Here is a 16,202-nt window from a genome sequence, read left to right as displayed (position 1 = left end):
TCCTACTATTAGGAATAATTTAGTTTCTGCTGCACTGCTCGTTAAAAACGGGTTTAAGTGTGTCCTAGTTAGTGACAAAGCTGTAATAAGTAAGAATGAGATGTTCTTGGGAAAAGACTACCTTACTGAGGGCCTCTTCAAACTGAATGTAATGGTTGTTGACAGTATTAATAGGAATTCTGCTTCTGTTTACTTATTGGAGTCAAATGATTTATGGCATGCCCGTTTGGGACATGTAAATTACAAAACCTTGCGAAAATTGGTTACTTTAGAAGTATTGCCTGATTTTAAATACGATAAATCGAAATGCGAAATTTGTGTGGAAAGTAAGTTTGTTAAACATCCTTATAAGTCTGTTGAAAGAAATTCAAAACCTTTAGACTTAATTAACACAGATATATGCGATATGAAGTTGACACCATCTCGTGGGAAAAAGTATTTTATAACTTTTATTGACGATTGCACTCGATTTTGTTATGTTTATTTGCTTAATAGTAAGGATGAAGCAATTGATGCATTTAAGCAATACAAAATTGAAGTGGAAAATCAATTGAATCTAAAGATAAAAATGATTCGAAGTGATAGGGGTGGAGAATACGAATCTCCTTTTGCTGAGATATGTTTGGAATATGGTATTATCCATCAAACTACTGCACCTTATACACCACAATCAAATGGTTTGGCTGAACAGAAGAACAAAACATTAAAGGAAATGATGAATGCCTTGATAATCAGTTCTGGTTCACCAAGAAATCTATGGGGGAAGCCATCCTTACGACTAACAAGATACTCAATAGGGTACCCCGTAGCAAAATGCAATCGATTCCATATGAGTTATGGAAATGAAGGAAACCCAACTTGAAATATTTCAAAGTGTGGGGGTGTCTTGCCAAGGTAGCAGTTCCTTTACCCAAAAGGGTGAAAATTGGACCCAAAACAGTGGATTGTGTATTTATTGGATATGTCGTGATCAGTAAGGCCTGCCGATTTTTGGTTCACAAATCTGATAATCCTGAAATTCATGTGAATACGGTAATTGAGTCAGATAAAGCTGAGTTCTTTGAACACATTTATCCGTATAAAACTGAATGTGAGTCGACAAGTGAAAGATCTAAACGACCACAGAAAGAATCAAAAGAAAATGCACAACCTAATGAGGATCCTATGCGTACACTACAACAAATGTGATTATCAAGGACAAATAATTTTGTCATTAATAAATCATATTTCGTCACTAAAAATCTTGAGTGATGAAAAAAATTTCGTCAAGCAGTCGTCCCTAAATGTGCGTCTCTAAAATTATTCAAATACGATTTAGTGCTTCGTCGCTAAAAGTATTATATTAACTACAAAAAGAAGAATTGTCGCAAAATGAATAATTATTTGTAACAAATTTATTTGTCATAAAAAGTATAATTTGTTTGTGGTTAATAGTATCTTTTGTCACTAAAAAGGTTATTATTACCGACAAAATTGTATTGTTGCTAATTAATTAGTTCAAACAGTGACGACATCAATTGTCTCTAAAGTTATATGTATTTCGTAGTTGAACAAATGTAATTTCGTCACTAATGACTACTTTTTATATACAAAAATAAATTTGTCCTTAAATGTATAAATTAGGGACAAATTTATCATTCTAAAAAAGGGTAATAATTTTGTGGTTAAATCTATTCATTTTGTCAGTAAAAGTATTGTTTTTACCGACAACATATATTGTCACTATAAATTATCATGATTAGTGACAATTATAATTGTCATAAAATAAAAAATTAATTCGTATTCGATAAAAAAAAGGATATTGGGACAAATATATTTTTGTCACTAAATGTAGTCAACTTATGTCAAATTTATTTATTTTGTGACAAAAATATTTTGCCTTAAAAAGCTTGATTTAGTCGTTGCTAAATGTTACCTTTAATGACAAAATCTTTTGTCACTAATTGCATTCATTGATGACATTTAATTATTTTATATTAGTGAAATTTTTTAAATTATAGAATTGCATAAATTAAAAATTAAATAATAAAACATGCTAGATTATAATGAAATCTATCCATTACAATTAAAAACAACTAAAATATTTGAAGGTACTTTAACAAGCTCCATGAACTAAAGTAAAATATGTCTAATAACAAGAAAATCTAACTGATATAGAAGAAATATTACTCCTAAACCAAGACAGAAAAGTAAAAATTTCTTCCAAAGTATCAATAATATGGTGATACTTGTCTTGCATTAGTCTTGATTCAATTCTCACCTTTTATACCTGTGTAAAAGAGAGAAAGAAATTCATAAGAGTTAATAAAAAAGTAGAATATGTAACACTATGATTTTTCATATGTTGTAATGTCCTGTTTTATGACCACTGCAAAAATAAATCATATAGAATGTGAAGCTATATATTAGCTCTACATTTGCTACGATAAAACTCTCTATTTGTTTCAGGGATTAGACTGAACATATTTTAACTATATGAAATGTTTAAGCTTCTAAACTCACTGCTCATAATTCAAAGAATGAAAATTTTTATTCTTCTATCTTGCAATAAGATAGACATTCCTGCTGATATCTTTTTGTTCAAACCTGTCGACTACCACATTATCTGGTAATTAACTAGTTGACTTTGCCTTCACAAAGTAACACACCTCCAAGACAACTCTATGGAGTAATATCAACTTTAACAATAACAAGAATCTAAAGGGAAAGTGTGACAACACCGGAGCATACAATAGCCCAAAATGAAGGAAAACGTGACAACTTTAAAGGGGATCACTGATTGTATGATATGGAATGCAGATGCAGTGGCAAAGTATCTATGGAATATAGCCAACATGCTGATAACCTTTGAGTAAAATGGGTGAAAAGTGTGTGTATAAAGGGGACTGATTGGTGCAATATCACCTAGCAAGACAGTTGTTGGTAATAGATACTGTGAAAATGGATGGCTCAAGGCATTAGGGAAATAGTGAACTACACCAGTGAAACTAGTCTGCTCAAACATGTTGCCATAGTAATCTTACTCTTTTTCAGAGAGCCACATTGAAAGGGCAATCAAAGCATCAGGGAGATCCTCAACGCCTTTTCCTTTAGGAAAATAAAATGGTGCAGGATCGCGGTATGCCAACATTTTATTAAGGACAAACTTAACACAAATTGGAACCAATTTAGCTTCTGTATCTCCTTGTACCTGTTGGTTAAGATCATACTGAATTTTCTGACCTAAGCCCCTATCTAACAAGGTGGTCTATGATCATTAAATCACTAGAAACAGGAGCAAGCTCTATGTTACCGCTAAACGATAAACCTAGGGACAAAGTATCCAAACAAGTCGTAACTTTTCAATAACAAATGCAAAAACATACTCTTTCAAATCAAAGTGGGTAGACTAGGATGAAGTTTAATGTACAGTTGTTCCAAACAAATTCATGAGATAATTTATTGATCTTCTTTTCTTTTTCATATCCTCTGCTTTAAATTTGCTGTGAAGACTTGATGGGATAGAACAATATATAATGGCTATCAATTATCATACAATAGATCTTTCACTTTGCTGGATCTTTTGTCCAGAGAAATGTAATTAGTCCTATCAAATTTTTAAAATCAAGAATGACTTCGGCAGAAAGAAGAGTTCTTAGTATAAGCTCATTTTACCATAAATTCCAAACTCTTCAAAAAGTAAAGTTCTTGCTATGACACTCGAACTCTTCAAAAATGTCTGATCCTCCAAAAGTAGTGCATTTTTGGAAGATTCGATACATCTGTAATAACATTTCTAGAGACTCTGAGCAACATAGGTTCTTAATATAAGATCATCTTACCATAAATTCATTCACTACCATTTGGTATTTACTATCTGTACCCATCTTTCAAACAAAACTAAGCAGTATATTAATGGCAACTCAAAAGAGTCTAAAAAAGAGTTAAAAGATTGTATTTTTGCAACAATTTTGATCAACCCATAAGAATAAGATTGACTTTTTCCTTTTAGATTCATGAAAAAATGAAAAAAAAATGGAAGTTAGTAGTTAGTGCGAGAATGAAGCTATAAGAAGAGAAGGTGAATTAAGGATTCGTTAACAAAAGAAGAGCAAGTCAGACTCAGAATGTTGAAATGAGGGGAAGAAATCAGAACGCTATGCCAATGATATTGGAAATAATGTATGGCTCCTTCACACTTCTACTAGTATGTTTTCTCTTTCTACACTAAAACTACACATGTCATATGAGTTTTAAGTTATTTTTCATGTGAGGTTTGAATTAAACCATTTAGCACCAACGGTATTACAACATTAACAAAGTTTAACACACAATTTTATTTTATTCTAAATTCTAATCATGATTTTGCTTCCAACAGCTATACTGAATTATATATCTAGCATTACCAATCATACATCTAAAGGACTACTGCACTACTAGTAGAGTACAAAAGTATTCCAGTAAGCATATGAACAACTTCCTGCCAATTCTATGGCTAAGACATTAGAAACCTTTTGGAATATCTCCCAACTGTAAAAATGTTGGTTCTATGTGCTACTGATTTCCCTAAGAATACAAAGCTTTGCTATCAAGAATTAAGGAAAACCAAACTATATTATCACTAAATGACCAGATACACCCAAAGCAAGGAGTAAGAGACTGAGAAGGATAAGAATTGCAGCTCTACAATATTGATATTCTATTTCCATGGTCTGAAAATCTATAATGTAGTGTAAAAAGGAGGAATCTTCTCTTTATCTCTACTTAGCTACTTACAATGTTTCCCCTCTATAAGGTATGATAGCCTTCTCTACACTATGTCCAGTAAAATTAGGACGCACCTGGGACGTAAAGTATATGGCATGTTCAATACTAACTTTTTTTCTTGAGCTAAGGTATTAACGTATTAATATAATATAAATAAAATAATTGATATAAACTATAACTTTTGAAACTAGACTTTACGTTGGCGAAATAAAAATATACCTAAAGTTGGCATTCTCATGGAGCTCCGCCTCTGTTGCATCATAAAAGGAAGTATGCAAAGTTAGATACTAAATGCTACATATTTATATATTTCATGAAAAAAGGTAAGCAAAAATTATCACATAAGTTTGTGTTACTTCTAACCTGTTAGAAGGCGATGAGCGAGCAAAACACTGCATTTTCCTAAACATTTCCTCTTGGCGTGCCACAATAGTATTCAATTGAGAGTTTAATGCTTCTATTTGAGATTGTTGATCTTGTATTTGAGACTGCTGGTCTTGTATCTGAGTCTGCTGATTTTCTACCACAGTTTAAGCGGCATTTAATCTATTCTGTAAATTATTTTGGGCACTAGCAGCTTCCTGTTTCGCTTTTCTGAGGGAGTCCTCTAACTCTGCCGTTTTCCTTTGTGTAGCTCTTGTAGTATTAGGTTTTGGACCATAACCAAGTCCTCTTATGTACCCCGACTTTGTACCAAGTACGGTATCCACAATTTCATCAGTAGTCATGGAAGCCTCTCCCGAAGTATATAGATCTTTCAAATCTTTCATGTTGTTCTGCATAAAAATATAAATATACTATTTAAAGGAGAAGACACAACTTCAGAAGAACATTAATCGAACAAACACGTTGGATAACCATCCTTACATAGTGAGTCCCAGCCTCTAAAGATGACCATCCTTTCTTACTCTTGTAATGAGTATGCTTGTAGAGCTCGATTCTGTCAGGCTCTTCTTTTTCAGGTTCATTTTCACCCTGTGAAATAAGAAAAACAATTGAAATAGTACTGAAGTTTTATTAGTAAAAAAAATTAAAAACAGTATAACTTACAAGTTCAGCACGAGCTGCTACAAATGCTTTTGATCCCATGAAATGATTAGATTTAAGCTTAGTTCGATTGACCTTGTTTATGTCGCATCGTTTCTACAAAGAAAATATAAATATCATAACTTTAATAATAACGAGAATAACATGAATTTAAATTACCTTATGTTTTGGATCGATCCACATGTCACAAAGTCTATTACAATTTTCTGGGGTCAACTCTAGCACTTCCATTTTACGAGCTTCTTCCTCTGAACGTGCACTTTCAAACAATTGTTTTAACTTGTAGCGCCATTGTCGGCTTCTATTTTTCAGAATATCCTCACAACTATCTTTCACGTAATGCTCGTCCAAATTAATCTCAAACCTCTCCTAATTATTTGTTTTTGAAAAAACATACAAAACAATCAAAATCCCTTTCATATTCAAATAATAATCATCAAAGCAACTAACATACTAATTAGCTTCAAAATGAAATTTCCTTAGAAAGGCATAGATTGCAGTTCAAAAAATTTTTTTGCACTGATAAACGTTGCTCTTAACAGCCTATCTACATACCTAAATTGACTATTTCCTATTCCCAGCGAGGTAATGTTACAATTTGATAAGTTAAGGAGAGACTTTTTATGAAAAGGAAATAGAAAAAATAAAAAATTTCATCATATCATGTAGCTCCACATCACTCTTTCTGAATATCTTGGAAGCTTAGGTATCAGAAACATAGCAGGACATAATAAAGCCCTTCTAATGAAACATATATGGAGGTTCAACAATGAAGACGGGTGCTCTCTGGAAAGAATCGGTTTTCGCAAAACCTAAATACTATCACATTGGTCCACTAATGTATTCATATCTCCATATGGTGTTGGTCCATAGAAGAGCATAACAAAGCTATGGAATATTTATTAACCAGCAACGCAGCTACAAAAGAAGATAATGACATTCACATTAAAATGGTGTAAACAAAACTGTATAGAGGAAGTAGAGGAGTTGGTTGATTTCCTAGGTACTTTGTAAAGTTTAGATTTGAATCTCACTCCCCTGTCAGTTTTAATGCTGAAGAATACAATAGTACTAATTCTCAAAAAAAAAAATTGAAAGGAAAAATGGTCAAGGAACACTACTCTACAAAGTAACTTTCCTACTATCTTCTCAATAGCCTCTAATTCAGACACTATTATCTCCCAGAACAGAAAAAATAATGCCAGGGCACCATTGTTCAAAATTGAATTTCCAAGACTGGGAACTAGATAGTTTGCTACTATTACTATCCAATCTGGATTGTTGCTGCCTTAATTATCACAACCCATATAGAATCCAATGGAATATGATGACAAATGGACAATACACAATGAAAGAATGGTATTCGTTATGATGTCCTCACAATTATATGATAGAGAAGTGGCCTTAGAAGCTTATTTGGCATACCAAAGCCCCTCCCAAGGTCAAATACTTCATCTCATGAGGGCAGTGTCACTCAGGACAACTTTAGGAGAAGGGGCATGACAAAAGTCGGTAGATGCTTTACGTGCCAACAAGCTTCTGAGACTAACAGACTATTGATTTTTTAAATTTATTTGTTGCTATTTTTTATTTTAGTTGGGTCATGAATGCTAGTTTAAGGATGCCTACATTAGTTGAACCTCTTGAAAAGTTGATAAATCCATCAAACAAATTTGAAAAATGATTCCTACTTGTATTTTTTGGTGTGTGTGGAAGGACAGAAACATAAGGTGCTTTGATGGAATATCAACTTCAATATTTTAAGTTAATATAGTTAGGATAGTTTATCCCCCTTAGACTCTTGTGTCAGTCTTTTGGACTTTGTAAACTCTTTAGTCATTTCATGCATAGGAGAATTATAAATGAAACTAAATATAATCACAACCATGTATAAATTTATAAGAGTATAGAATTCTTACATGACATCTAATTAGTGCTGCATCTCTGTCCTCTCTTGTTAGTTCCTTCCACTTGTTTGGAAGCGAAATAAAATTTCGAGCAATTATTCCCAACTCATTGGATAATTTTACCAATTGAACTGGTTTAGTTGGCCTTCCTTTACCAACTGGGATATCTATTTTCATCTTACTTCCCATAGCCTTCTTCATTTTTTCAAGACCTTTACCTCTAGTCTTGCCACGACCATTCTTGATTCTAGTAGAAGCATATGATGAAAAAAATTGAAGACAGTTCAAAGTACCACCTAAAATCTAAAAAAATATTACATGTATGGAAGAAAGGTATGAAGACCGAAACAACTAAATTTTTTGCATTTTTGTTGTATATAAACAGACAGTTAAGTCAAAAAAATCATTGACAAAAACAAAGAGAATATACAAGAGCTAATAGCATTTTTTTTATCATTCATATCATGTCTGTTGATTATAAGCTTCACATATTACAAAAATATCATTGAGTTCCAAAGGTGTAGATCACAATACCTATCCATTTAGTAAAATGTTCAACTTGGCCAATAACTAAATAGTTTAATCCTAATCAACATAATAAAATGTATTACCTGTATTAACAAGAGGAGTAGGGTTATTTAATTCATCCAGTGATTGCGTATCTTGAATAGTTTCCCCTGTAAGTGTAGTTTTCTTAAAGACACGTCCACCTGGTGCCATTGATTGGCAGAACACTATCAAAACACAATAAGTAGTGTTAGAATGTCCATAAGACATAAAATCCATTAGTTTAACAAAATTAGTTAATATAAAAGTACCAATCGTTAACAACTAAAGAAAAATCTAAAAATTTCATAAATCATCAATCTGGAAAGTCTCACTCACATTATTAGTTTTAGTAAAAAAATTAATTGTCCCACAGAATATTCATCTAAAATGATTTTGGTTTAGTTCATTCAAATCCAAGGTTTCATTTCATATCCTAATTCTACATTCCAAGTTCAAGAAGCAAGTTTCACTTTATAGACTTTCATACCATATTTTCACTACAATCCATCATCTCTTCCCTAAAAAATCGAGGGAAAACATCAATATATGAACAAAATAGAGAAGTTGTTTCAATATATGCCTTGAAAAATGTTATGCTTCAATAGTATGTGTCACAGACCAATAGTAAATATGCACACCACACAAAATGTAACATACTCAGTAGGATTGGGCGAGTCAAGGCGAGGCAGAGGGGCATGATGGAGTGAGTCAGCGCGAAACTCAATCTGAGATATTAGAAAGACCGAAATCACTATAGTTCTGTGATCTAATGGGAGTTGCAGGACCACAAATATTAAATTTAAGTGTGTCCAATAAAACCTCCATAGGTTGCCACGGAGAAAAAAACTGGTTCCTTAGTAGCTCTACATTGCTCAGGGATGACCATAGAAGTGCAATCACCAAAAACAAATATAAGACAACCAATGTAACCGGCAAAAACATCATTTCAACCACCCATATAATTTGTTGCAGAATGGACAACGATGTCACCTCTAAGAATAAAATCTCGATTTCTAGAAACTAGATGAAAGTATTTTTTGGGAACTTGAACAGAAAGAAAATTTCAAAGAACAATGGTTATTGCAAATTTATATGGCTCCCTACCTCTCTTTAAGTGTTGAAAAGTATAGACTAATGTTGAATTATCACCTTAGTAGTATAACTTTGTTTCTTTACTTTCTACTCCTTGAATGCTAACAACAATACTAATAACAATCTCATTTAGTGCAATATGTGTGCCCTCTACAGTCACACCTACAATATATTCTTGCATGATGAAAAGCTTCCATACAGTAGTGAAATAACCATCATCTTTTCCATAGTCAAAATAACTAATTCTTTATAATGTGGTCACTATACCAATTGATTGGTAGTAATATTCTGGATCTCCCACTTCACTCCTCAGACTTTTCTCATTTGAAGATCTATTTTTATAGTTATTTTATTTGACAGAATCTTGCATGTGCTTCTTCTATAATATTTATTTGATAAGTGTTATGTTTATGCAGTTGATCATGGATAGAGGCTGGATTCATGAACCTAAGTTTTCTAAAAGATATGTTGAGGGTGTCCAATCTTTTATGCAACTTGTTCGGTCTCACTTTGATCGAAATTCTAAAGTTCGATGTCCATGTCAAGATTGTTTAAATGTGTTTTTTCAAACACAAGAAATAGTGTATGACCACCTATTGATCAAGGGAATAATGGGAAGTTACATGCAATGGATATACCATGGAGAACAATCACAAATGAGATATGACAATGAAGTTATTTACAATGAAGATGAAAATGAAGAGCATGACAATGATGATGAAATTCAGACTATGTTAGAAGAGGTTAGTGGAAGATCGTTTGCCAATTTTTCGGATGAGACAAAAACTGATAATAATATGTGCGGTAATATGAGTGAGAAGGAAGCTAATTTTTTTGACAAATTACTGGAAGAAGCTGAACGTGAATTAAATCCAGGATGTAAGAAATTCTCAAAGCTTTCATTTCTTGTGAAATTGCTACATTTGAAAGTGTACAATCAATGGAGTAATAAATCATTTGATATGTTGCTAGAGTTATTAAAAGATGCATTTCCTATTGGTGAGACACTTCCTAAGTCATATTATGATGCTAAAAACATGTTGCAAGGTTTGGGATTAGGATACATTTCAATTCATGCTTGCAAAAATGATTGTATGTTGTACTGGGCTGAACACAAAGATAGACAAGAGTGTCCACATTGTGCTACTTCGAGGTGGAAAATTGATAATGGAAAGGACAAAAAGATTCCTCATAAAGTCTTGCGATATTTTCCGTTAAAGCCGAGACTTCAGAGGTTATTTATGTCTAGTAAAACAAGTGTGGACATGAGGTGGCATAAAGAAAAACATCTTGATGAGGCAAACATGTTAAGGCATCCAGCAGATTCTGAAGCATGGAAAGAGTTTGATAAGAATCATCAGTGGTTTGCACAAGAACCTCGTAATATTAGACTTGGTCTTGCAACTGATGGTTTTAACCCATTTGGTAACATGAGCACATCGTATAGTATGTGGCCTGTTGTTCTCGCTCCTTATAATCTTCCTCCTTGGAAATGTATGAAGGACCCCTTTATGATAATGTCATTGCTTATTCCTGGTCCTCAAGCACCAAGAAAGGATATTGATGTTTATTTGCGTCCTTTGATTGATGAGTTAAAAGAGTTATGGAATGATGGTGTAGAGACATTTGATGCATCAACTGGGAAGTGCTTCAAGATGCATGTCGCTATTTTATGGACCATAAATGACTTTCCAACTTATGGTAAATTCTTAAATTACTTACTTTTTCTCTAGTTGTCAAATAATTTACATTATTTATGTATTAGACTATTATATAATATTGTAAGAGCTCCCAAGAGTTTACTTTAGGGGTCATTGAAGTGGGTCACCATGAGGTCTTAGTTTCAAATTCTAACAGAAATAAAAACACTAGGTGATGTCTTCTCATTCGTTCTAGCCTTGATGGACAACATCCAATTCCATTTGTGCTTGCTCAATCTTCATTGTGACACCAAGGAATTGCAATTTTGTTTACTTTCTAGCTCTCTTGTATAATATCCATAAAGAATATATATTCGTCCTGGACATTGAAAAATTTCAAAGAAACTTCACTTTTCCAATTTTTACTTTGTATTATTAACACTTAACACCATTGGAGAATGATCTAAGATATGTGACACATCATAGTTAAAATTGATATGACTCCATTGCATCATCCATTCAAAGTTCCCAAAGTGATTATTTAGTCTATAACAAATTATGTTAGCACCATGTTGTTTGTTAGACCAGAAATAATATATACCTTTCCAGGGAGTTCACTGAGCATAAGCTACACTTTGTTTGTGGGAATAATATACATCTTTCCAGGGAAGTTCACTGAGTATAAGCTCCACTGAGGGTGTTGCTCATGGTGAAGCACCTCCTGTCTAATGTTTCATTGAGGGTGATACCTCTTTTGGGAACCTCTTGTCTAACACTCAATGGAGGGGATTGCTCCACATTGAGCACCTCTTGCCTAATATCAGATTGAGGGGTCTACTTCTGTAGATGTTACTTCAAAGTGATTGCTTTTCAAGACACAATTTCGATATTTAATACATCTGATATTGTAGTGAATCTTGTTATTTTGCATGTTCTATGTAATAGTATAAGTTATAAACTACTACTGACCATATATGATTTTTTCCTATGAATTAGGTAATTTATCTGGATGGAGCACAAAGGGATACATGGCATGTCCTACTTGCAATAAAGATGCATCTTCACAAAAGGTAAGAAGTAAAATTTGTTACATGGGTCACCGTCGGCATCTTGAACCTAGTCACTCATGGAGAAGAAGCAAGAAATTTGATGGTAAGAAAGAAAATAGATCAAAACCAAAAGAGCTCTCAGGAGATGATGTCTTACATCAATTAGATTTATTAAGTACTTATAGAGTAGGAAAACACTCAAATAATAAGAAAAAGAAACGTCGTCCTGAAGAGTTAAATTGGGTTAGGAGAAGTATTTTATTTGAGTTACCATACTGGAAGAGCTTGAAGTTGCGGCATAATTTAGATGTCATGCACATAGAAAAAAATATTTGTGAGAGTATTTTGGGGACATTATTAAATATTGATGGGAAAACTAAGGATACACATAAAACAAGACAAGATCTAAAGGATATGAATATAAGAAAAGAACTATGGTTGCAACATGATGGTTCCACTTATACAATGCCAGCTGCTTGTTATGTTATGTCAAAAAAAGAGAAAACGGAGTTTTGGAAATTTTTAAAATCTGTTAAATTTCCTGATGGTTATGCTTCAAATATCTCAGGGTGTGTAAGTGTTGATGATGGTAAGATAACTAGACTCAAAAGCCATGACTATCATGTTTTGTTACAACGGGTGTTGCCTATTGCTCTTCGTGGATTTCTAAATAAAGATGTCTCTTTAGCATTAATTGAGTTAGGTAATTTCTTCCAACGATTATGTTGTAAGACATTGAGAAAAGATGACTTAGAACAACTTGAAAGGGATATAATTATTATATTATGTAAGCTTGAGATGATCTTTCCGCCAGCTTTTTTTGATGTTATGGTACATTTGGCTGCGCATTTACCTCGAAAGGCTATGTATGGGGGACCAGTACAATATCGTTGGATGTACAAAATTGAGAGGTTCTTGTGCAAGCTTAAGCGTTACGTACGAAACAAGGCACGTCCAGAAGGTTCTATTGCAGAAGGCTATATTATTGATGAATGTTTGACATTTTGTTCTATGTATCTTACTGATATTGAGACTAGATTTAATCGTGAGCATCGAAATGATGATGGATCTAGCAGCAAATATGAACATGTTCTAGACATATTTTCAAAGAATTCTAGACCATTTAGAGATGGAATATATGATGTCATACCAAAGAAAGATTTTGATATGGCTCGATGGTATGTGTTTACTAATTGCGAAGAAGCAGAACCTTTTCTTCAGTAAGTACTTTTTCTATTTATCTGAGTTGATATTTTTATATTTTAAATTATTTTTAATTAATTAATTTATTACATGTAGAGAGCATAGAGAAGAGTTATTGAAACAAGCTATTGTGAATATCAATGATAAACACCGAGAACAGTTTCCTTTATGGTTAAAAGAAAAGTAAGTGATTTAAAGATAAATATTCACGTTATTCTGTTTAAATTATTACTTATTTCTTTATTAATTGACCACAATTTTTATTGTAGATTATGCTATTATATAATAAGGAAAAGTCAATGCCTATCCAAAAATTATATCCTTTGGCAATGGGACCTGATGTGCGTGGAAGAACACATACTGGTTGTATTGTAAATGGTGTCAGGTATCATGTTCAACGATGCGATGAATTACGTAAAAGTCAAAACTGTGGTATAGTAGTTGCAGGCTACCATGAAAATGAGGTGATTGACTTTTATGGTATTATAGTTGACATCCTTGAGTTAGAGTATGTTGAGGAAAATCGAGTTCTCCTATTTAAATGCAAGTGGTTTGATCTTCGCAAGAAAACAGGGATGCGAAAAGATAATAATTTTACGAGTATTTGTGTTAAAAGGTTTTGATATGAACAAGACTCTTTTGTACTAGTTACTCAAGCAAAACAAGTTTTCTATATAGATGACCCAAAGTTGGGGGAAAATTGGCGAATTGTGCTCAAATTTCAAGATAGACACTTATATGATGTGCCAGAGAAGGAAAATTCAAAGGCAAAAAGTGATGAGTTGCATATTGCAAATGATGAAGTGTATCAAGATATTTCACTTGAAAATAATTCAATTGTCAATGATTCGGTGGAAATACTGTGTCAACTACATAGAGATGATATTGATTCGGTTACCTTGGATGCAAATGTAATTGAATTGGAGGCTCAAACACAACATGCAGTTGAAATTGATTACAGTGACGATGACTGTAATCAAGAGGATGACACTATAATAGAGTACATTAGTGATCATAAGGAGAATGAAGGTAATAATAGTACCAATGATGATGAAGTTGATAGCACATTTGATGGTGACGACATTGGCTTTTGATGTAACCTCATAAGAGTAAGGCCAATTACTTATTAATAGACCTTCTAAATTATGCATTTCTTCTTTGACAACTATCAAAGTAACGGCCTTATCACTACAAAAAAAATTATTTTATTGAAAATAGGCGATTAAAGTCGAGTAGCTTACCAATAACTTAAATTTCATTATTTTATCTTTTTCTATGTTTTTTTGCCATTCCCTACTATTCTTTTATGTATTCAAAAGAAAAATCATTTTTCCCCGAAATTAGTTTTTTACTTTAGAGATAGCCCCTCCTTTCTACCTTTCTAACAACTTCAGGTTGTTCTCTTTCTGTGTAGGGGTCCATATCTTTGGACTGATTGCAAACAATGCACACGAAATTGCAGGTTTGCCTCACTTTTTGTTGCTACTTATCTCTAATTTAGTGAATTAGTTAACTATTCTAATGTTATTACCTTGTTTAAATTCATTTTATCGTGTTTAGATTTTAACTTGGGGCATTCTAACAGATGAACATGACATTTTTCTGCATGCATTGCCTCGTGGTTGTAAGCTTTTTTTTGACGAATCCAAAAACTTGATGTTGCTACAGCCCCTCTTTAATGCTTTTAAGGCCACCAAAATAAGTAAAATAGTGTTGAAGCATTATAGTATTTTCAGTCTTACCAGCAGTACATGTCCACCACCTAAGATAGAATTAATATTATCCTTATCAAACATTGTCTGGTTAGCAAAATCAACAATAGAAACTAAACCTAACATAACCAATCAACATGTATTTTTTTAGGTAACTAATTTTTTCATTAATCACCCGAAACAGAATTACAAATCAAGCTAGCTACCACAACCAGCTTAGTCTAATTTATAGCACCATCCTAAGCAACTGCTATCTACCAGACTCCTCATCAATCTCCATAGAAAACTAAGACTTTACAAGCCATGATTGTACTACATCATTTGCCCCCAATGGTGCTCTAATATTACATGCAATTCTCTTCACATTTTTTTTGAAGTAGTTGCCACTGGATCAGAGTCAACTTCCTAGTTGTACCGAAGTCGCATTTTCATCTCGAGTCCATTAAGATTCCTCCAATACCAACTACAATCAAGAGGTGGTGTATGTTCCCAAATGCTCCCCTGCTTTATATACAATTCATGCACCTATTCACCCATAATATGTGTTTTTTCCTAGATAATTGTCGTAATAATTTTCCAGCATAAGCCTCATTCCATTTCCTACTTCCTTTAATGTTAAGCCCTCCATATTTCTTGAGAGTAAATAACCCTTCCCAGGCCACTATGGACTAATCCCAAGTAATTTCATTTTGTTGTGTGGTTGAATGACACGTAAGCAAGCATCAGAATTGAAGGTGTGAGTGAGCCCTACTTGAAGCTTTGACCTTCTTCAATGGAGTCTTGAGTTGAGAGAGTTTATGATTTGATTTAGTGTGTTGAGTTAGAATGACTTAGGTTAATGGGGTTGGGATCTTATAGTTGGTTTTAGTTAGGTAATTAACTCACTAACAAACCCCCTTAACCCCTAGTTAAACAACTAACTCGAAAGTCAACTCCCAACTAATAACTAAAAATCTGAAAACTGGCAGCATCTACGTTGGCCATCCACGGACCGTCAATTGATTAATGGTCCGTGGTTTGGATCTGGGAGTGTAAATGTTGCAGGTCTCTAAAAAAACTAAGTATGGACTGACGTTCATGATTGACGGGGCGTCAATTCATTGATGGGGCGTCAATGGCCATCCGTAGGCCACCTCCAAAAAGCTGTTTTCTTGCAACTGTTTGGGGGACTGTTTTGGGGGTCTAGTTTCCAAACGATTCCATGGTTTAGTTTAGGGTCTTTTTAGCTTAAAAGGGTCATTAACTAACCAACTAAAC

Source organism: Solanum verrucosum, unplaced genomic scaffold, assembly GCF_900185275.1.
Source record: "Solanum verrucosum unplaced genomic scaffold, falcon-dt-bn FXZP01000176.1, whole genome shotgun sequence".
NCBI lineage: Eukaryota > Viridiplantae > Streptophyta > Magnoliopsida > Solanales > Solanaceae > Solanum > Solanum verrucosum.
This window is presented reverse-complemented; position numbering follows the sequence as displayed.